This window comes from Procambarus clarkii, chromosome 34 (genome assembly GCF_040958095.1).
Source record: "Procambarus clarkii isolate CNS0578487 chromosome 34, FALCON_Pclarkii_2.0, whole genome shotgun sequence".
In the NCBI taxonomy this organism is placed as follows: domain Eukaryota; kingdom Metazoa; phylum Arthropoda; class Malacostraca; order Decapoda; family Cambaridae; genus Procambarus; species Procambarus clarkii.
Window position 1 is genome coordinate 37,484,510 of NC_091183.1, and position 25,622 is coordinate 37,510,131.

A 25,622-nucleotide genomic window follows, 5' to 3' on the forward strand; every position below is an offset into this window, starting at 1 on the left:
TATAAACATTGAGTATGTTAGTGTTAGTAGACTGTAGGGTCTCGATACCCAGAGCCGGTACCAAATGACTGCTCTGGTCCCCTATAAACATTGAGTATGTTAGTGTTAGTAGACTGTAGGGTCTCGATACCCAGAGCCGGTACCAAATGACTGCTCTGGTCCCCTATAAACATTGAGTATGTTAGTGTTAGTAGACTGTAGGGTTTCGATACTCAGAGCCGGTACCAAATGACTGCTGTGGTCCCCTATAATCATTGAGTATGTTAGTGTTAGTAGACTGTAGGGTCTCGATACCCAGAGCCGGTACCAAATGACTGCTGTGGTCCCCTATAAACATTGAGTATTTTAGTGTTAGTAGACTGTAGGGTTGCGATACCCAGAGCCGGTACCAAATGACTGCTGTGGTCCCCTATAAACATTGGGTATGTTAGTGTTAGTTAGCTGTAGGGTCTCGATACCCAGAGCCGGTACCAAATGACTGCTGTGGTCCCCTATAAACATTAGGTATGTTAGTGTTAGTTAGCTGTAGGGTCTCGATACCCAGAGCCGGTACCAAATAATCAGCAAAGTGACAATAATGGCAGAATAAATAAGGGGGGGGGCAGAACTTAGAGAAATGCTGACGAAAAGACTCTGGTACTAATATATATTCAATAAACTTGCTTACGAATACACAATGAGCTTGCTCTTGCGATAATCAAGAGTGTAACGATAAATCTACTCAACCCGTACACAACAGGAATCGTTCCCATCACTCTGGTATGAGGAGATACTCGATCTCTATCCACTTGCTTGGGTCAATGTGAACTAAGCCGAACACTATGGAACACTCTGACACGTTCGGCATATATTACTTGCAGTAAAGGGATGTTGATTTCCAGTCCACACGGGACACTCGGGGCAGTGCACATCAATACACATGAAATGCACAAATCACAAATCAGCACGGTGGTACAGGTGTACAGTCACGCCAGCCACATGTGGTGACAGGTGTGTAACACAGCACGGTGGTACAGATGTACAGTCACGCCAGCGACATGTGGTGACTGGTGTGTGACACAGCACGGTGGTACAGGTGTACAGTCACGCCAGCCACATGTGGTGACAGGTGTGTGACACAGCACGGTGGTACAGGTGTACAGTCACGCCAGCCACATGTGGTGACAGGTGTGTGACACAGCACGGTGGTACAGGTGTACAGTCACGCCAGCCACATGTGGTGACTGGTGTGTGACACAGCACGGTGGTACAGGTGTACAGTCACGCCAGCCACATGTGGTGACTGGTGTGTGACACAGCACGGTGGTACAGGTGTACAGTCACAGGATCACACATGAGGCTACATTCACAATAACCCTGACTTTACATGATATCTGGTTAGGACACAGTGTGGTGGAACAGATGGACACAAAGTTAGGACACAGTGTGGTGGAACAGATGGACACAAAGTTAGGACTCAGTGGGGTGGAACAGATGGACACAAAGTTAGGACACAGTGTGGTGGAACAGATGGACACAAAGTTAGGACTCAGTGGGGTGGAACAGATGGACACAAAGTTAGGACACAGTGTGGTGGAACAGATGGACACAAAGTTAGGACACAGTGTGGTGGAACAGATGGACACAAAGTTAGGACTCAGTGGGGTGGAACAGATGGACACAAAGTTAGGACACAGTGTGGTGGAACAGATGGACACAAAGTTAGGACACAGTGTGGTGGAACAGATGGACACAAAATTAGGACTCAGTGTGGTGGAACAGATAGACACAAAGTTAGGACACAGTGTGGTGGAACAGATGGACACAAAGTTAGGACACAGTGGGGTGGAACAGATGGACACAAAGTTAGGACACAGTGTGGTGGAACAGATGGACACAAAGTTAGGGCACAGTGTGGTGGAACAGACGGACACAAAGTTAGGACCCAGTGTGGTGGAACAGACGGACACAAAGTTAGGACACAGTGTGGTGGAACAGACGGACACAAAGTTAGGACACAGTGTGGTGGAACAGACGGACACAAAGTTAGGACACAGTGTGGTGGAACAGGTGGACACAATGGGCCATACGTGGCTAGTTCAGATGAGAGGCAGTTGTCAATGATGCCACATGGCAGCTTAATGTTGGTGGGAGACTCAACACACTCACAGCACGGTGTTGGCAGCTAGTCTGGTCACTGACACGTGGGCAGGTGACTCGTCACTTCCAGACAGTTATCTTACTACACACTGATCATGTTGTGAGTCTATGTTTATTTGATTGCCAGGAAATTCACACATGAACTCATGCGGCGACGATTATACACGATTTGTATCACTTTGACCATCTTGCCAGCTATTATAGTATACTGTTTTATGACATTCTCAGGTACTCTGGCTGCAGTCTGTTACTTCTGTTCGACATGACATGGGATCACATAGTTTCTCTACACTTCAAGTTCACTCAAAAAATAGTATTATATTCTCATCTACTACAATCGGATTCAGTAGACAATCTTGTAGCTTGAAATTGAGTCTTATCGAGTGACCTTTTTTTAAGAGTTCATGCGGGTTGATCACGTTAGTGGCTAATTACCTTGATTGATACACGTCCATTGTAGACGACCTCCGGAGGTAAAATGAATTTGTGAGGCTCTAAGTGGGCTCCACCACGAGTACAACAGTCCAATTTATGGGTTGACCAATGAGACACAAGCAATGGTGCCTAAACTAATGAGAAGCGGTAACCCATGCCAGCTAGGTCTATGACATCATGTATACAGCATGTATGAGGCCAATGGTTGTTAGGGAATTCATGACGATTAAGGCTCCCAACTTCTTAGGGTATTGTATAAAATGTGAAAGCCTTGCTCATACATGGGGTTTATATTTGCTTCCACAGGCCTCCAGTAACCATTTTACATAAAATATGAGTTATAGAGAGGGAAAGTTACCAAGAAAATGGAAAGAGGCTGTCATCATTCCTATCCCTAAGTCTAACGGAGGCTACAGACCTGTCTCCTTAATATCCTGCTTTTGTAAAATGATGGAAAGGATTTTGTTAAATAGGCTACTCTACCTTGTAGGTGATAACATGTCCAGTAATCTCTTTGGTTTTATCAAAGGCAAAAGTACTGCGGATTGTCTCTTAAAGTGTTTGTCTAATGTGGATGACAATTGTAGAGTTTTTGTTGATCTACAAGGAGCATTTGATAAAGCCAATGGGGAAGTAATCTTATACGAATTAGCCAATCTGGGAATAACAGGGAGATTGCTACACTGGATTAGGGATTATCTACAAGGCAGAAAAGGTCAGGTGTATTACTAGGGTTACATGTCTGAGGAACGGAGGTTTCAGTTAGGTACCCCACAAGGGGGAGTATTAAGTCCCACCTTATTCAATGTATTAATGAACAGATTAGCATCAGAGATGTATCCTCCAAGGGTCACGACGATCATATATGCTGATGACATTCTTATACAAGGCACTTCTGGGAACAAAATTCAAACTGCTCTTAACATACTTGGTACAACCTGTCACAAGTTAGGCTTAGTTATAAATGCAGATAAAACCAAATACGAGTATAGGAAACGAAGAAATATAACACTTACTCTAAATGGTGTGGAACTGAGCCGTGTTCAGAAGTACAAGTATCTGGGCATGTATGTTGGATACACATGTGAGAGTAAAAATGCTGAAATAAATCATATCAGCACCTTATGTAAAGCCCGTCTGCATCCTCTGAAAGCACTGGCTTTTTCTGGTAAAGGTGTTGGGGTACCTATCTTGCGGATGTTATACATAAGTACTGTTCGGTCCCTGATAGACTACGCAGCACCCGTATTGTCTTACACAGGCCAAGGCAGAATTCAAAAAATAGAGCTGATACGGAACGAGGCTATGAGGATTATTCTTGGATGTCAAAGAAATGCAATGATTGAAATAATGAGAATGGAATTAAATTTACAGAGTGTGTGTGATAGAGTCCGTGACATTAACACTGGAGTAGCTATTCGTTTCATGCGGATAAAAGGAGGGGATAAGCTGTTTGAGAGCGTTCAGACCTGCTTGAGTGACGTACACACTTCCAGGAAACTGAGGGAGACACGCTACACGAGGGGATTAGCTCATGACCTCAGGGAATACGACGTACTTGACTGCTGTAAACTTTCTCGACAGTGTAATATGTCTGCTCCCTGGAAAGTACAGAAAATAGACGTCGAAATTGTACCCCTCAAGGCGAAAAAGATTCATCATGAACCGGGACAATTACGGTGTTTGTATGGAAGCATGATATCTCGGTTACCAAGAGGCAACAGTTTACATGTATATTGCGACGGGTCGGTGGCGGAGGATGGCAGGGCCGGGTGTGGTGTCCTAATAAGGGATTATACGGAGTTTGGGACTGTGGACAGGATAATTGAACTCCGGCTTAGTAATTATATATCATCCACACAAGCAGGCCATTCTGGCGTGTTTGGAGGAAGTACGTCATGACGACAAAAATGTTTTTGTATTTGTCGATAGCCGAGGAGCACTGGAGTCCTTAAACAGTCGAAACCCAGTCTTCATGTCTATAGTTGAGGACTGTAAGAGAAGAATAACTGAGATACAGCTGAAAGGTTATAGTGTGAAATTCATGTGGATTCCATCTCATGTTGGAATAGTGCTCAACGAGGTGGCGGATGACTTGGCCAAACGTGCCACATCAAAACCACAAGTTGACATTGAATGTGAATTCACAATGAGACAAATAAGAAGCAAAATCAGAAATATTCAGGCACAGGCAGGAGTGGAGAGGAGAGAGATAATGTATGAGAGTAGTCAAACCATGCAACACTACATGTATGTGAGTCAAAACACCCATTTCACTTATGGTAAAAGGAGAAATGCTTGGAGTGACTCTGTGTACATGCGGCTCAGGCTTGGGTACAAATATTACTGGGAATATGGGATAGATGTTCATGATAATGACACGAAGTGTAAACTATGTGGTATGTTAAGGTCTCACACCCTGGCCCATTATGTTCTTGATTGTCCGTTGATTAATGTATATAGAAACACTGAGATAAGGACTGTTCCTGAACAAATAGCCTGGATGTGTCACAACGGAAAGGTTGATGATATTCTTGAGAGATATAAGAATTTTGCACCAAGATTGTAATATTTTGTTGACTTATCTGCATGTCTCTTGCAAATTGTCTATACAGTATACCTAGGTCATAAAAGTATTTGTGTGTACGTCTGATAACATACTCCTTGTGAAGGAGGAAATGTATATGTTTACCTCTCAGAATGTTTGGCAATATGTTTATTTGTGATGTGTGTCTATGTATATATTAACACGTTGTACTGAATGGGGTGAGAATAGCTTGAGCTACCTCATCCCTTTGTGTGTATTTTACCTCAATAAACTTATTTCAATTTCAATTTCAATTTCATGTTAATTTAAAAAATATCTTTAGACCTTCCATTTTCCTTCTAAAGCGTCAGTAAAAACGTTAAAGACCATGTCGCATACATCACCATTCAGTTTCTGAATGTGCTCGGGAGCCATACGAGGAACCATCGAACTTTTAACAATATCAAATAAGTGATTACCATATTTATATTTACAGGTAAAATGTGTGCTATGTCCTATTATAAGATTTAGGCTTATGTGTGTATATTAGTATGAATAAATACATGTCGTGTGTATACATTTATGAACATACATCTGAACATACGCATATTTTCATAGCTATTCATAAGGAACACAACCTTTAACACATCAATACAAACTGATCGACAAAGCTATTCCAGTGTGGCACCTCATCTAATTTCTACAGAAAAAGCGCAACTTATCCTGGTCACTACATGGATATGGCTACTAAAGTTGAACTCTGAAAAGTGTAAAGTAATGAAATTAGTTGAATGGAGCAGGAGACCGATCACAAGGTACCATCTTGGAGGTGAAATCCTGCTAGAGTCAAATACAGAAAACGATCTGGGGGTCGATATCATACAGAACTTGTCCCCAGAGGCCCACATCAAAAGGATATCATCAGCAACATATACTAGATTGGCCAAAATAAGAACTGCATTTAGAACCTATTGAAAGGAATCATTCAGAACCTTGTATACCACTTGTGTCAGACTAATCCTGGAGTATGCATCTCCAGCCTGGAATCCGTACCTTGTTAAATATAAGACAATGTTAGAGAAAAGTCAGAGGTATACCACCAGATTAGTCCCAGAACTGACAGGTATGAGCTGCGAGGAAAGGCTAGGGGAGCGAAACCTCACATCCCTGGAAGACAGAGGAGTAAGGGGAGACATGAACACCACCAACAAAATTCTCAGGAGAACTGACAGAGTGAATAAAGACAAACTATTTAGCATAGGAGGAACACGAATAAGGGGACACAGGTAGAAACATAGTGCCCAAATGAGCCACGGGGACATTATAAATAATTTTGTCAGTGTCAGAGTTGTTAACAAATGGAATGCGTTAGGCAGTGATGTGGTTGAGGCAGACTCCATACACAGTTTCAAATGTAGAATTGATACAGCCCAATAGGCTCAAGAAAATCTACTCCAGTTGATTGAAAGTTTAGAGGCGGGAACAAAGAGCCAAAGCTCATCGCCACAAGCACAACTAGGTGAGTACAACTGCAGCTAAACTACAAGAGGTAGAAACTTTTTTACTTGGATTTTTGTGCTTCTTGAATGCTTCTTAACAACGTCAGGAGAGAAAACAAATTCAGATTTTTTAGCGGGGGTGCACTACAAGGTAGTTAGCTATTAACAGGAGGGTAAGACAGCTGTGAAATCCCATTCTCATACAGTTGGTCAAACGGAATTCCTATTGATGCTTAGAAACAAAGTTTATGGGTTGGAAATGTTCTATGAACTATTTTTTAACCAGTCTCTCTAATAGCTTACAGAGAATACATGTTAGCAATACCGGTATCTAGTTCAGTGGTTCCTATCTTCCCCCTTTCTTGTACGTAGGTACCACCTTTGCCATTTTCCAAATATCAGGAAGTTCGGCCATATCAAGTGATGAGATGAAGACTATAGTATGCAATATGCTAAACATAATGCTAAAGCTGCCCCTTTCAGGATCCATGGTGAGATCGACACGCGACTTGTGGCTTCCATAACATCCAGCTCCTCTTAGTGCTTCTTTTCGTTCTCTGATATCACTTATATTGCATTAGTGTTTCTTTCTGGTAGTGCCTGTTCCATTAGAAATCTTAGATAAGAATTGTGCCTGCCCGAAACGCTGCGCGTACTAGTGGCTTTACAAGATTGTAATTACAATACTATGTATCCTCACAATTCTAATGTACCTCCTTGTATATTTATAAATAAATAAATAAATAAATAAATTTAGGGGCAGCTCTAGTTCTATCATGAAAACTTCCTGGAAACTTTTAATGAGTTTTTTCGCTGTTATGACCAAGCATACACCAGTATGATCATACTGAGGCTGGTGTATGATTGTGCTCAAACTATTAGTGATATCTTGGCTGATTAGCCTAGTATCACGAATGTTGTAATTATTAGTGAATCTTCTTTAACACAATATTATTCTTAATTTATGTATTGTCAATGTGTGACATACATAACCAATTTTATGATAATTTTGTATCAAATATGTATCCCATATAATTGTGGATATATATTAGTTGTCTAGTGTATAGCAGTAGCCTAATGTCATGTAGCTTGAAATATCTCCTTATATCCTTATTGTATGTAATGCTTCATAAATGCTGTATAGATAACATTATGTGGACCATGATGGAGAATGTATACATTTAGGTTCCAGATGTACTACTCACATGTATACTGTGTAATTTCCATTTCAGTGTTGTTCTTTGTATTTCCTCTTCTCATGACATTTACTGAAATTATGGCACTGTGAAATGTATACCACCTAGACAAGCTTTTGATACACATGTTGTATATATCTACTTTATTTTGTATTCTTGTATATACATGTATTAACGGTTGGCCGACGTCTTGAATCCTCCCTAACTTCCCCTTCCATTCCTCACCCCCCCCCCCTCTTTGATGTACCACCTCGCGCCAGTGTTACCATGTCGTACCGATACGAATTCTTTGTGTACTTATTTTTATGTCATGATACATTCTCTAATGTATTGAATTCTTATTTTGTATAAATTAGGTAAGGTTGTGTCTTATACTCTTTACTTTGTTGTATACTAAATTAGAGTTCATGATCGAGTTATGTCTGTAATGAGCTTGAGATTATTTGAAAGTTGAGGGTCAGTTGACTCATGGAGTTGGATACAGTGTCGCCTCCCGGCGAGCTTGGCTCAAGGCGACTACTCCTTGACCATTCCAGGCAAGCGCATCTGTGGCGTTCCGGTCAGAGATTTGGGACCTTATTTGTGTATTGTGACTGTTAGATTAATTATCATGTAACACTATATATTACCATGGATATTTTCTACTGTTGTTCATAATGTATACTAGATGGTAGAGATTTTTATATGTCTTTGTGAGGTGATATTCTGAGGAACTTAAGTAATGCCATGGTGCTTTATGAGATATTGTTTCTCCGTACCTCATGTGTTACTGGTTGTGCCACCACCACCACACTGTATTGGTATTAGCAGCATATAGGCCCTAGTGTTCCACTGTGTCAGGCAAAGTTCTTGGTGCCAGTTAGTGTTGATTGAAGCAGTTTCCAGACATTTTTGTATGATCATGCCCAGCTGATGAGAAGCTGGATAAAGTAATTGTGTGTGAGTTAGTAGCTGTTTATTATTTTAATGGTTTGTGGATTTACATGAATGCCAGTAAACTAGAATATTTTTACTAGCCTTTCACTCCCCTAGAACATTGATTGATATTTGGCCAGGCTATGTGTTCCAGTGATGCTGAAGGTTACTTCCTCATTACATTAATATGAGGTTCTTGTCCATGTCTCTTAACAGTGAAATAAGGGCACTGTACATGAGCTCATAACAATCACAAACTTATTACTCTTTGTATGGACTCCTCTTTTGTGTTGTCTGATCACTTATTATTTACCGACATCTTACCTCAATTGGCTATTTAGTAATTTAGGATGATCTTAGCCTTGGATGTTATATACTTATCATATTGCTTCTTTGCTGTGTATTCGTTCCTGCCTCTTGTATATACGTTATGGTTCTCCCTCGGTTCTGTGCCCCATGAATATCTTGCATGCTCTTTTACTTTAACTTTTTGCCTCCAAACATTGTCTGTTAAATTCAGAATTATTTTGTATCTCACCTCATTTATCCAAATATGGGCAGTATAAATTAAGTTACTTTACATTGGATTATTATCAAGTTTTATACCATTTTTTCTCCTAGTTCTATATCCCAGGGTATTGTAACTAAGAATTTTCTAACCTTCTGATACTCGCCTATAAGAAAAACTAGTCTTCCCTTTCGTCTTCTCTTCATTTTGCTACAACCTTCATAAGAACTGCACATTCAAAGACCAGTTCACAATGGTCTCTTACTCAATGTTCTCAATGACCAATTTGCTCCTGGTAAGGTCTAGATCCAATCATGTTGATTGGACTCCCATTCACCTCCATGTTTCCTCTCTAATATGTTCTCTTAGGAAATTTCTCTAAGCAACTTCTACCAGTTTTGTAGAAGTTATTTCTTGTCTCTTCTCCATGTTTCTTCACACTCTTTCTGATACATCGATTTTAGTCAATTTGTCTATTATTGACACCTCGCAATACTAGAAGCTTTGCCATCAATCTATTCGATAATTCGGCCTCACTTTGTATGATATTTATCCAAGCTCTGTTTGCTTTCTTATATTCTTGTCTGGGGTCATCTATGTTACTCTGGTCATCTATGTTACTTTGGTCATCTATGTTACTCTGGTCATCTATGTTACATCTATACATTACTCTGTTATGTAAATCTCTATCAAAAATTTTTTTTCCTTTCACTGAAGTCATTTGTGCAAAATATTCTTCATTATTGGTATCTTTCTAAAAATTTATATTTTCAAACCTTTATCTTTTTGATACCTGGTATTGTCTGTGGAATATTACCATAGTGATTTTTCCAGTTACAATGTAATTACTATTGCTCTTATATGAGGTTAATTTCAACAGTCTTTTTCTAAATTTTTTTGGCTGGTCATTGATATTCTATTCCCATTATGGGTATCTGCCTGGTTATGGGGGTACTTGATAGGTTCGTGTGTAGAAGGTAAGAAAAAGGTTGGTGGATTGGTCGGTAGAGATATCCTGGGAGTGGAGGTCACTGAGGTAGTGGTGGTGGTTAGTGCGCGTTATTGACACTGGGATTGAGTAGAGGTTGAGGGTTTGGAGCACACAATGGATATTGTTACGATGTTACGATTAACACTGCAATCCATTCTCGTTCGTGCATTTTCCGGTTATAATAGAAATTGTTCAACCTACTTGTACAATAGGCCAGTGATAATTTTAGTTCTAGCGGGAAATGTGCAAGTTGCACAGTTTATTAGAAATTAGGGAGTGATGCATTGCATTAGGCAGTGATGTGGTGGAGGCTGACTCAATACACAGTTTCAAATGTAGATAAGATCTGTATCACCAGTTGATTAACAGTTGAGAGGCGGGACCAAAGAGCCAAAGCTCAACCCCCTCAAGCACAAATAGGTGAGTACACATATACACACACACACCTAGGAAGCAGCCCGTAACAGAAGGAATCAGGAAATATTGGAAAAAGGCACAAGATGCCCTTTTCTGCTTCCTCGAAAATCAGGAAGTTTTTTTGCGAGGGGTTCGTGCCATTTTGGAACAGAGTGCAGATACTTCCTTCCTAAACTATGTAAATTTTCAATCAATGAAAGAAAATGTTATAATCTTCAGTGGCCGGAATTCCACATGAGGTACACAGCGTTATAGATGGGAAGATCAATATCCTATTACAATATTTTTTTAAATGGCAGGTAGAAACAGAATAGAACATATGAGAGAGAGGAATAGGCAGACAGAACCACTGCAGGATTACAGAGGAAGAGGGTGATATCAACAAGACTGGAATGCAGGTCATTATCATTTACACAGGTACTACACCACACAACACTCGTACTACTACCAACACTGGACGAATCACTACCAAAACAGTACACCCAGGTCCAGGGTGGAGGGGGGGGGGAGAACTACCAAAGCCCACCAGAAGTGACAAGCAATATGGGAAATAATTTATATTTGCAAACATACAAGGCCTAAAGTCAAAATCAAGAAATAAAGTTCATAAACGGCCTTCTAATAGAATCGAACTCAATATTTGGTGCATTTACAGAATCCCACACGAAAGACTACATGGATAGTGATATATGGATCCCATATTATACAATCTATATAGTTGTGACAGAGTAATTAGGTCAAGTGGAGGAGAAGGCCTGTATATTAAAGAGGAACAGGAATGCACAGAGCTTCTAAACTCGTCCAATAAGGTGGTAGAGGTACTTGCAATCAAGGTAGAAAATATAAATCTAATTATTATTCTAATATACAAACCGTCAGAGGCAACAGTTTACGAATTTCTGAGCAGATACACAAAATAGAGACAATTCTTGTTAACCTGCAAACCCAGTACCAAGTATTATATTTCTTGGAGACTTCAATCTACTCAGTTTAAAATGGAGGATAGTAAACAATTTCTTCATAGCAGGAAATCAACCTGGAAATAACCAACCACAGGTCAGAGAACCACTGTGATTCTGTGAAAAATTCTCGCTCTATCTGCAGATTATAGAACCAACTAAGAACGAAAACACGCTGGACCTGATATTCACAAACAATGATAAGCTAATCAGAGACATTACAATCTCAGACACTATAGACTCGGACCACAAGATCATTGAAGTGCAAACTAACATTAATAACGGTGGTAGGTCCAAGAGAAACAACAAGCGAGAAGGGTTATTCAGTAAATTCAATTGTAATTATAAAATAATAGACTCGGAGAAAATATACAGGGACCTTTCAAACATTCATTGGGAAACTGTTGTAAGTAATGCAAATCCTACATAAGGAATAGAAAAACTGACTTCTGAAGCATATGAAGTGTGTCTCAAACACTTTCTGTTTCAAGGTGTGTCTTTTAAGGAAAGCCAGAAAGAGGTCCAACGTAGAAAGAGAACGAAGACGACAATATAAAAGAAGACAAAAAATAACGGAAATGCTTAATCATACACGATTTTCTAAACAAAGAAGGAATAATTTAAATAATAAGGGAGATTGAAGAAATAGAACAGAGACCGAAGCATTCATATCAGATTGAAGAAAAGCAAATAGAACAGAAAGCAATTCAAGAAATAAAGAAAAACCCTAAATATTTTTTCACATATGCGAAATCAAAAGCAAAAACCACTGCCAGTATTGGACCTATTCGTAGAAGTGAAGGTTCATTCAGAGAAATCAGTGAAATCCTAAAAAAAACAGTATTAGAACATGTTTAGCACTCCAATAAACAACATGAAAGTGAAAGATCCAGACAACTTCTTTATGCGTGATATTCAAAGCCCTGTAAATATAACTGATATCAACACAAGCATGGAAGATTTTGAAAGGGAAACTGACAACATACCCATGCACTCAGCCCAAGGGGCCAGACTCATGGAATTCAAAATTTATAAAGAAATGCAAAGTGCTTGTAGCGCAGGCACTCAGTATAGTGTGGTGGAAGAGCTTGGACACAGGGGAGGTACCAAATACGCTTAAATCAGCAGACATAACCCCTCTTCACAAGGGAGGGAGCAAAGCATTGGCAAAGAATTATAGACCAGTTGCACTAATGTTTCACATAATAAAAAGTATTTGAGAGAGTGATCAGTAGTCAGATCACTACTTTCATGGAAACCAATGATCTCCACAACCCAGGCCAACATGGATTTAGAGCAGGAAGATCATGCCTCTCACAGCTACTTGACCCTCCTGACCTTTGTGTTTAACAGATCTCTCGCCCTGTCCATGGAGGACAGAAGAAAATGTATATATGCTGGTTATCATACATTGCAAGTGTGCTAGCAATGTTAGCACACATTTTAAATGTGTGGCCACGTCTGTGGTAGAAAAGAAAAGGCTACTTGACTACTACAACAAAGTCACTGAGGCATTAAAAGAAAAACAGAATGCAGATGAGGTATACACATACTTTGCAAAGGCATTCGATAAATGTGGCCATGGAGTGATAGCACACAAAACGTGGTCAATTGGAATAACTGGCAAAGTAGGACGCTGGATACTCTTTTCTGTCGAACAGAACACAATGAATAACAGTCAACCATATAAAATCGAGTCCATAAAAAGCTCTATACCTCAAGGTACAGTCCTTGCACCACTGCTTTTCCGTATTCTCATATCAGATAACGATTCAAATACTAGGCACAGCTTAGTATCATCCTTTGCAGATGACATAAATATCAGCATGAAAATTGCCTCTGCTGAAGACATTGAAAAACGTCTAGCTGATATTAATAAAGTTTTCGACTGGCCAGCAAAAAATAACATGATAAATAAATTCCAGGTATTCAGAAACGGTAAAAATGAGAACCTTGAACGTAATAAAGGATACAAAATACAATCAAATCTACCCATAGTAGGAAAACAGCATGTAAAGGATTTTGGAATAATGATATCTGACGACCTTACGTTTAGAGAGCATAACCAACCAAATATTGCATCAGCCAGAAAAAGATAGGATGGATTACGAGAACTTTCAAATCTAGATATTCCATCACAATAGTTGTACTCTTCAAATCACTTGTGCTGTCCCATCTTGAGTACTGCTCAGTACTCACTTCTCCCTTCAGATCAGGAGAGATTGCTGAAATATAAGGGAGTACAGAGAACATTGATGCAATAGAGCACCTAAATTATTGAGATCGTCTCAAAGCTCTCCAATTTTAGTCATTAGAAAGGAGACGAGAGAGATATCAAATAACATACACATGGAAAATACTGGAGAGCGAGGTCCCAAATCTACACGGTAAAATAACATCATACTGGAACGAACGATATGTAAGAAAATGCAGAATAGAACCAGTGAAGAGCATGGGTACCACAGGCACAATCAGAGAACGCTGTATAAACATCAGAGGTCCCTGGTTGGTCAACTTCCTCCTAGCGAGTATAAGAAATATTGCCAGAAAAAACATGAACATCTTCAAGAGAAAACTAGAGAGTATTCCAAGTCCCAGTGTTATTAAATTTATTGTATTATGAATAAATTGTAAATAGCTGTTATGTGGTGGGGGCAGTGGCAGGCAGCTACGGTGATGGCAGCGGTGGTTATAGTGGTAGGGGTAGATGTGGTGTTATAGTAGTGGGGTAGTTGTAGTTGTGGTAGTTGTTGTATTAGTAGTGGTGGTGGTAGTAGTTCTGATGGTAGAGGTGGTCGTAGTGGTGGCTACCTTGGGGGTGATTCTGAGGATTAACGTCTCCGTAGCCCAGTTTCTGACCAAGCCTCCTGGTTGGGGGTTTGGTTAATCAGGCTGTTGAATGCATATGAAACACAATCTGGTTGATTAAAAATCTTTGGAGGTGTTTATCGAGATCTGTCTTTGTCACGTGAGAGGCCGGTCAGTTATGGCCCTTATGTGTAAAGAAAGAATGTTGAAAAGTCTTGGGCCTTTGATGTTTATAGAGCTCCTTTTAAGAGTAGCTATTGCACCTCTTCATTTCAATGGGGGCTATTTTGCACATCATGCCATGCCTCCTGGTCTCATGTGATGTTATTTCCTTGTGCAGACTTGGAACCAATCCCTCTAATATTTTTCAGGTGTAAATTATTATATATCTCTCTCTTGCCTGCGCTTTAGAGAATACAGATATTAACATTTTAATCGGTCCCAAAAATGTTGAAGTTTTATAGTGGATTCCTGCAGTAAAGAATCTATGCCAATCTCTAGGTCGGCAATATCTCCAGCTTTGAAAGGGCCTGTTAGTGTCCAACAAGATTTCACTCTAGAGTAGTGCACTATCATATTAAAAATTATCATTATTGGTATAGCAGCCCTGGTCTGAGAGGTTCATGTTATCGAGCCTGGCCTTTTTCTCGGTTGTAACAGATAAGTGGGTTCTTTAAAGATAAATCCTGCTGATATGATAAATCAAATATCCTATACATAGCTTTTTCCTTCTACAGTATGACTTAAGGGGCCCGGTGACGGAGGAGACCTTTCTAAATATGAAATATAGTGAAAACTTTTAAACAAATCTCACGTTATTTGGAATCAGCGTCCTGAAAATTTCATCCCAATATGTTATGAAATGGACTTTTTTACGAACTTTTAACAAATAAATGCGTGTGCGACGAGCGGCAACCGGTACTGATAATAACGATAACACCTATATACTGGCAGTCAGGGATAAAGTGATACAAGCACCTGTTTGACGCACAAAGAATACAAGTAGTAGTAAGGAGGCTCCACAAAGTGGATATGTCCCTGGTGCCACCTGGAGGGCCAAATTTCACACATAATAATGAGTTAGTATGTTATTATGCTGTATTATATTATTCATCATATAAATACATTGCCCAATGGTGATATTTCTTATGTTCCTTTGTACGACAGGCTGACAACCTCTTTTTTTATCTCTCTCTCCTTTGTTTCTATGCGGATTTTGTTGTGACTTCTACATCTTGGAGAATGTATATCTGGCACTAAGCATGTGAAGTTGGAACGAAATTGGTCAACATGTTAATCAGCCACAGGTGGCAGAAGTTGTTGCCTATATTATTTTTGGCCGATTTATTTACAGAGTTCATGCTCTATTATCTTTGACTATTTTGATTGTATTGATGAATAAAGAGCATATGAGGGCCTTATCACTTATATATGGACAATAAAGTCACTTCAATATATATGTTTCGTTATAAGAACATAAAAATATAAGAATGAAGGTAACTGCAGAAGGTCAATTGGCCCTTACCAGTCAGCTCCGATTTATATCCACCCAATCTCATTTATATATATGTCTAACCTACTGTTAGATAGTTAAGGGGCCCAGTGTCTGTTTTTACAGTTATCCCTAACGAGTCCATATATTATGTTTTTGGGGGGTTATTTTTTTTTTTACTTCATTTCAACAAATATTGACCTACAACTTTCACATGATCGAGTACGAATGCCAAGCAATGTTTATTAAAACATAAAAGACAATTCATTAATTAGAACTACCCATATTTCAATATGGGTAGTCAATAATTTCAACTTCAATTATCTCTAAAATAGGAATTTAACTTTGTGACCTGATAAAAAATTAAGTTTCTGACCGATTCGCACCATTTATACATATTATGTGCAAAGTTCTTAGATCTAAGGTCTCTATAACTTTGTTTAGTCATAAAGCCATAACGTTTGGAGTTATAATTTTTTTACTTATAAATCTGGCACATATTTGGATGGCCACATTGAAAAAAAATGTTTTACAGTAAACTATACTGTACTTTCAAACAATAATTTTATCAAAGATTCATGAACATTGTATGCCATTCTGGCATATATATGATATGTTCTCCAACTGCTAATAAAATAACAATTATTGACATTTTAAGATTTTTATCACTAATTTGAAATCGTGATTTTTTTCAAATTTTTTAACTTTTTTCTTTTCATGGTTTGATGTTGATCTATTAGAAAACGTTGGACCATTTACCATGAAGATTATTCACAACAAAAATTTAGTGTGTTTGAGGAAGTTTCGGTGCATCGTCACCTAGCACCTTAACTGTGATTTTATAGTTTCCGTTTTTATATTTTCGTTTCTTTCAGAACGCATGAGCTCCATTAAACATATTATCTGTGGCATTTTGAATGACCTGAACATCAGACTGGAGGTTTTCTGTGTCCTCTATATTGTCTACTCTTATCAAAATCCCAGTGCCATATGCAAAGGATGACACAGCACAATAGATTGTTTACTTGTATATGTCTGATAAATGGAAGAAAAAAAATACAGGAGCAAGCAGGGTACCTTGGGGGGACTGAGCTTTTCCCTCTGGATGATCCTGATTTTACTTTGTTAACTATTGCACTCTGATTTCTCTTCGTTTGAAAGTTAAGGATCCGTCTTCCCTTCTTTGCTAGTAATTACTTTTGAATGCTTTTGTGTGCAATAGCACCATGGTCACATTTGTCGAAAGCTTTTTACAAAGTCTGTGTATAATAAGTCAGCATTGTGCTTTCCTCTTGTGGCATTTATTGCCATGTCAAAGTGATCTAGCAATTGTGAGAGACAAGAGCACCCTGTTTTGAAACCAAGTGGTCCAGGGTTATATAGATATTGCGAGTCCATGAGATTAGTGATCTTACTTATTAGCACTCTTTGAAAGATTTGTATGACAAATGTTGTCAGGGTCATTGGTCTATAATTATTCGTATCTGATTTACTACTTCCTTTTTGATGTGGCGCGATCTCCATTGTTTTGAGTACGTCAGGGATAACACCGGTATCTAGGCTTCCTCTCCAACAGATACCTAGGGCCTGTGATGTGATGTTGTGCACGTCTTGATGAATGTAGAATTCCAGGAGTCTGAGTCGTTCTGTAGCCTATGTTTTTCATTCATTTCTTTGTTATTTGTAAACGTTCCCTCACACTTGTTCAAGGTCCATTGCTATATGTAAATTTTATTCTAAATTTTGAACTTGAGAACAAGAATTTTTTTATTCCTCTCTTTTGCACTTATAGCCATTTGTACTCTTTGCCTCTCCTGAATTATATGATTCTCTGCACCTTAAGCTCGAGCATTTCCCTATCTCTACCTAGTCGTTGTTGGGATAGATTGGCTCATTTGTGATGTTCTGTGATTTATTTTCTTCGTATATAGAGGGAATGTCGTTCTCGTTCCAATTTGCCTTTTTTTTCTCTTTTTTCCTTAATGGGGCCTCGTAGCCTGGTGGATAGTGCGCAGGACTCGTAATTCTGTGGCGCGGGTTCGATTCCCGCACGAGGCAGAAACAAATGGGCAAAGTTTCTTTCACCCTGAATGCCCCTGTTACCTAGCAGTAAATAGGTACCTGGGAGTTAGTCAGCTGTCACAGGCTGCTTCCTGGGGGTGGAGGCCTGGTCGAGGACCGGGCCGCGGGGACACTAAAGCCCCGAAATCATCTCAAGATAACCTCAAGATGGTATGTGATTTCCACATATATCTTGTATTATTGTGCCTACGTTCTCGACACACTAGATTAAGGTTGCATTATCTAGCTGTTCTTCCCAGCATATTTCTGCGTTGTCCTGGTTAATTAGTTCCCAATTAATCAGTTTATTATTGAAATTTAATATACTGAATTCTCCTCATCTTGAAATTGAGACTGGCTGCACAGGTCTATTGCCCATGCTTCTCTGGACTTCCATTAGGTTGTGATAGGAGTAACATGTATTGGTAATCGTCATGACCCTAATGGGTTCATCATTGTTTGTGAAAATAAGATCTACGATGTTCTCCTTTCTAGTTTGTTCTACTATTTGCTATTTAAAGGAAAACTCTCATACATCTGCATGAGGTCATTTGTGTGTGACTGTTCATTTAGACTTCTTCCTAAGATTGTTTATGGAATGACTTTATTTGCCGTATTTTTTCCATTTTAGATGCCGAAAGCTGAAATCATCAACCAAGATGATGGTGGTAATGATGGTTGTTGTGCAAATAGTGTATTGGTAATGGCATTGGTGGTAGTGGTAGTCATTTAGCAAGTGTTTCTTTGGTTCAGTTATAAACTACAATTAAAACTTCCCTAAATGTTCATAATTTTTTTTTTAATTAAATAATGCATCATCTACCTTCTGTAGGTACAACTAACTGACAACACTTTATCAACTGAATCAAGGGGAAGTCAAAGGTTAAATGGGGATTCAACTCTGTTGTTCTTTCATAGGCTTCCTTTGAAACTTTTGTAACCTATATGACATCATCTACATATTTTGTTTTCATAAGAGAACTGGAAGAGTCTGTTATGGCCATGAAGATGTTACAAAGATGAAAATTGTGTGTAATGACGATGTCGCCCTGTACTTCATGTAGGGATGCCGAATTCCCCAGTTGGTTAAATTAAAAATAAAACAAATGCAATAGTGTAAAACACTGAATTAAAGGAAGCTACAAGTGTTAGTTTATAACTGCTTACCTGCTGCTGTAAGTACCGTGTGAAGAAAAATGCGACAGCCACCGTATACGACACGAGGATTATCCTCATCAAGCCTCTTGGGTAACGACCTGTAATAATAATCTGTAATTATACAACAGAAGCTGATTACAATTCATTTATCAAACCATCTAAGTAAATAAGAGACTATATATATATATAAATACACAATAGTGGTTGATGCCCTTATGTGTTAATGAATCCTTTGGACATAATTGGGCACATCCCCTTCATGGTTACTTCCTCGTCGAGTGTAATTTATGAAACCCTTCAATCATGGAGACGATGTTTGTCGGTGTCGGAAAATCCGACACCATTTAATAATAATATCATACAGACAGATAAGAGCTGTGTTGTATAAACAAGTTACCCATAGAAAACGTAACTTGTAGTGGAATTACCGTCTAAAGAAAACGGGATATCATCACCACATACTATTATAATTCACCAGCTATTCTGCTGGGAATTGTTCTTAAATACATTAGTCTTTGGACTTTACCATCATAAAACATCTTATATAAATTAACTTAATTATCAATATTAAAGTAGAGTAAATGTGACCCTTCTATCACTTTCTGAAATGTGGACAATGTAAGCCAGGCGTCAGAGTGAGGAAGGAGGGCAGCCATTGTTGTGTCACCTCCGAGACGTGTGGAGCAAATTCGGCTCCTATCATTCTGGACAATGTCGGCCAGTAACGTCAATAGTATGGAGTGTTAAACAGCCATTGTTATTGAGACCAGAGGCTCACACGGGAGCAAATTCGGCTCCTGTTAATTTTACTTGGACGTAGTGTTATGGAAACCAAAGGTACCATCTCCAACACGATGTCTACAATTCAAGTTAAGTCTATCCGAAACCCGTTTATCATTCATTTATGGCCATTAATGTCAGGATATAGGGTGACCCGGTTAGATCGCGAAATCGCCTCAAACTAAAGGTAATTAAGCCAGGTCTTCATGTTCCATGTACTGTATAGTGTTTTCTCTGATATACTTGTCATATATAGGATTCTGGCTTCACAGCTAGCGCACTTTTGACAGGTCAAGACGAGGATGCAAGATTTTGTGCACCAGTTACTGGGTGATATGGAAGCTACCTCAAAGAGGATAATTTGGTGTCTACACCCTAGTTATACCTGGTGGACTAACCTGCTGTACTATAAGATAAGGAACCTCTTTAATGTATGTAGCTATTTCTGTAGTTTGATTGGCTGCATATATATATTAATTTAATAACCCCCCCCCCCTAATGTGTAGAGGATCGATTTGTGAGATTATGAGATTATTGCAGAAATACAGTCCACTTATCATTATACAAATTGCTATCGAAGTATATAAATTAACGTAAATATAAATTCATATAAATTAAATAAATATAAATCTCACAGGTCGGTTCCCATATTATTTGGTCATCTTCGAACCGGATGACGGATTATTTGATCCTTTGAACCCACATTTGGTCATCTTAGTACCGGATGAACCAGTTAACCAGTGGATTCATTAAATATACTAGTGCAGTGTTATTTAAACAAAGCCAGCCAGTCATAGACAGCGGCGTTGCCTCGTGGGAGCTCAGGAGCCTCCCTCAGCCCAGTTCAGCTTCGTCAGCGGTTTCATGCACACCCACAGATATTTGGTGGCGTGTTATTTCGTGAAATGACAGCGCTAATATAGAAGCCAGCCTAATTAGTGACTGTGTCTTCGCGATATTGTTCACGGATTTCGTGGTGTTACATTTCGCGAGAGATTATCTACGAATTTTGTGGACTTTATTTCGCGAGGTCACTAATAATATTTAATACTTCTTGATAATATTAGAAGTTTCATAGAGGCTAATTAAGAGGTTATTATCAATAATTGTGTATATTATTTCTCCAAATAGAGAATTATTTAATATAAATTGCACTAGTGATCACAGTATAATATTTACTAATTGCCAACCCACAACAGGGTAGGATATGACTAGTTGAACTATTATTGCTCATCCTAGTCCCATTATTACCATAGTCAGTTGTACTATATTGAACAACCTAACACCATTAATGAATGGTCCAGACCCTATTTTGGGTGTAATTTTTAACAACTCGAGTTGAGTTGTATATATAATAATTTACTTATGATCATTACACCTTTGAGTGATTAATTAGTGTCTCTACCATCCTGGGGTGATATAGAAGAGCTAACCTAAAGGTACTTCCAGTGACACTGGTTTATCACTCAAATCATTAGTGTGTATATATATATATAATGTGTATTAATTTTAAGTGCTAACCTCTAGTAGAGGTAGGATTATTGCCTAGTGAGTTCAGAATTTACCCTAGGCTATCATTAGTGTTTGTTCAGTATTATGAGCAGCCCAAGTACAAGCCCCACAAGGCTTCACCAACGAGCCAGTATGGATAATGCAGGGAGAATGAAAAGAACCCTTGCAGGTCTTAAAGGCCACTTAACAAGACAGATCAAGAAATGTGAAGATTTGTCACAACAATCTCAAGTTGATTATGCTGACCTGGAAAGCTATTATCAAGCAGCTGCAGGTAAATTTGAGCAAATCAAATGCCAAATGGCTGTCCTTGTGGGGACAGACTACTACCATCGATTCATCGGTAGCCCTACTAAATATCAGGGTATAACCATGTTAAACTCTGCAGGAGGTAAATTACTCTCAGGCCCAGTATCAAGCCTGAGGAGACCTATGCCTGCAGATAAACAATACCAATAGAAATCTAAATTTGTCAGCTGATTATATTTCTCCAGTAGCATTATACTAAGGAGATTACAGCTGACTATACCAACAGAAGTTGATGTTAGTATCATCATTTGAAGCTGAAGATGAGTTCATGAGGCCTCAGTGGCAAATCAGTGAACAGTAGCCTAAAACAGCTACAAGTCACTGCGACCAATGTCACTGAACCCACTGCAGTCTCAGAACCATACTTTACTTTAATGATGAGCTATTCAATCTTCTGAATCAATTAACTAAATTAAACCCCAATAAATCTGATGACTGATTTGATACATTTATTATTTAATCAAGATGTATTCCATGGGCCTCAGTGTTTATATATCAGTGACCAGTTACCTGAAGAAACTTCAAGTTATATCTAAGGTCACTGATCTCACTGCAGTCCCTGAATCATACTTGACTGTAGTACTTGATCACATCCAGTCTTCTGGGTTAAATAATATGTATTAAGGCTTGAATATTAGCCTTTCAAGAGTTGACAGGGAAATGAAATCGCATTAGACTTCTAACCCCTGCAACTCTAGTACGGGACATCCGTCCTGTACGAACAGACACACAAATGTGTGATTACTAACTACTAACATCAAATTAATCTAATAATTCGAAGGAGGAGTATCGGTGTTCGTCTGTTCTAAATAGGACTTCGACCCGTGAGCAGCCCCTGGGGAATTATGTCGGAAAATCCGACACCATTTAATAATAATATCATACAGACAGATAAGAGCTGTGTTGTATAAACAAGTTACCCATAGAAAACGTAACTTGTAGTGGAATTACCGTCTAAAGAAAACGGGATATCATCACCACATACTATTATAATTCACCAGCTATTCTGCTGGGAATTGTTCTTAAATACATTAGTCTTTGGACTTTACCATCATAAAACATCTTATATAAATTAACTTAATTATCAATATTAAAGTAGAGTAAATGTGACCCTTCTATCACTTTCTGAAATGTGGACAATGTAAGCCAGGCGTCAGAGTGAGGAAGGAGGGCAGCCATTGTTGTGTCACCTCCGAGACGTGTGGAGCAAATTCGGCTCCTATCATTCTGGACAATGTCGGCCAGTAACGTCAATAGTATGGAGTGTTAAACAGCCATTGTTATTGAGACCAGAGGCTCACACGGGAGCAAATTCGGCTCCTGTTAATTTTACTTGGACGTAGTGTTATGGAAACCAAAGGTACCATCTCCAACACGATGTCTACAATTCAAGTTAAGTCTATCCGAAACCCGTTTATCATTCATTTATGGCCATTAATGTCAGGATATAGGGTGACCCGGTTAGATCGCGAAATCGCCTCAAACTAAAGGTAATTAAGCCAGGTCTTCATGTTCCATGTACTGTATAATGTTTTCTCTGATATACTTGTCATATATAGGATTCTGGCTTCACAGCTAGCGCACTTTTGACAGGTCAAGACGAGGATGCAAGATTTTGTGCACCAGTTACTGGGTGATATGGAAGCTACCTCAAAGAGGATAATTTGGTGTCTACACCCTAGTTATACCTGGTGGACTAACCTGCTGTACTATAAGATAAGGAACCTCTTTAATGTATGTAGCTATTTCTGTAGTTTGATTGGCTGCATATATATATTAATTTAATAACCCCCCCTAATGTGTAGAGGATCGATTTGTGAGATTATGAGATTATTGCAGAAATACAGTCCACTTATCATTATACAAATTGCTATCGAAGTATATAAATTAACGTAAATATAAATTCATATAAATTAAATAAATATAAATCTCACAGGTCGGTTCCCACAGTCGGAGTACAGATACACTTTATCCCACTTGTTGCTTCTGATCGGCTTTGCCAGGCCCGTCACATCACTGCATGATTTGTGAAGATGGTCACCCTGCTTGTTAAAAATCTTATATTTATTCAAAGTTGAAACAAGCGATTTTTTTAAAAACTTAAGGTGAGTAAATATTAAACAAGACTGAACTGAAACCTAGGCATCTTGGGCTTCCATCTACCCTTATTATCCTCGAGGAACTCGTCCAGCACCTTTACTCCCACGACTTCAGATCCAAGACATTAAGTCCACTCGCTCATGAAAACGGCTTTACTTGATCAAAGATCTTGTCATAATCTCATGGGTGAACAACCAAGGCCGACAATTGCCATGAGGTCTGGTGGGACCTGATAGTACTCATACCACTCCTACCCTGGCATCCAACTCGACCACCCGGGGTACTGACACCTCTGTTACTCACCATACTGTGAGTGACGATGTTCGCCCGGCTGCCACCCGCTCTCCACATTACTCTGACACTCAGCATAAAGGCCGAGAACATGAGGACAGAGACACAGATACATCAATGTTTGCTGACGATGCCAGAATTATGAGAAGGACTAAAACAGAGGAGGACAGTTTGAGGTATCCAATAAACAACATGAAGGTGGAAGATCCAGACAATTTCTTTATGCGGGATATTCAAACCCCTGTAAATATAACTGATATAAACACGAGCGCACTAAATTTTGAAAAAGAAATTGAAAACATGCCCATGCACTCGGCCCCAGGTCCAGACTCATGGAATTCAATATTTATAAAGAAATGCAAAGTGCCGGTAGCACAGGCACTCAGTATAGTGTGGAGGAAGAGCTTGGACACGGGGGAGATACCAGATGCACTTAAAGTAGCAGACATAGCCCCTCTACATAAGGGAGGGAGCAAAGCATTGGCAAAAAATTATAGACCAGTTGCACTAACATCGCACATCATAAAAGTATTTGAGAGAGTGATTAGGAGTCAGGTCACCAATTTCATGGAGACCAATGACCTTCACAACCCATGCCAACATGGATTTCGAGCGGGAAGATCGTGCCTCTCACAGCTACTTGAGCACTACGACAAAGTCACTGAGGCATTAGAAGAGAAACAGAATGCTGATGTGATATACACGGACTTCGCAAAGGCTTTCGATAAATGTGACCATGGCGTGATAGCACACAAAATGAAGTCAATGGGAATAACCGGTAAAGAAGGACGCTGGATACTCAGTTTTCTGTCAAACAGGACTCAGCGAGTAACTGTCAACCATATAAAATCTAGTCCAAGTGCAGTGAAAAGCTCTGTACCTCAGGGTACAGTCCTTGCACCGCTGCTTTTCCTTATTCTCATATCAGATATTGACAAAAATACAAGTCATAGCTTCGTATCATCCTTTGCAGATGACACAAAAATCAGTATGAAAAATTACCTCGGCTGAGGACATTGAAAAACTTCAAGCTGATATTAATAAAGTTTTCGACTGGGCATCAGAAAATAACATGATGTTCAACAGTGATAAATTCCAGGAACTCAGGTACGGTAAAAATGAGGACCTTAAACATAATACAGAGTACAAAACACAATCAAATGTACCCATAGTAGGAAAACAGCATGTATATAGGATTTGGAATAATAATGTCTGACTACTATACGTTTAAGGATCATACCTATATCAATATTGCGACATCATATATATATATATATATATATATATATATATATATATATATATATATATATATATATATATATATATATATATATTGCATAATGTGATATATATATATATATATATATATATATATATATATATATATATATATATATATATATATATATATATATATATATATATATATATATATATATATATATATATATATATATCCACATTTGCAAATATGCAATATATATATATATATATATATATATATATATATATATATATATAT

At 38.7% G+C, this 25,622-nt stretch overlaps 1 pseudogene; it reads left to right on the forward strand.

Annotated features, from left to right (window-relative positions):
- The first annotated feature begins 12,436 nt into the window (after nucleotides 1–12,436).
- LOC123761977 (ATP-dependent RNA helicase Ddx1-like) overlaps nucleotides 12,437–25,622 on the forward strand; it is a 34,996-nt pseudogene continuing 21,810 nt past the window's right edge.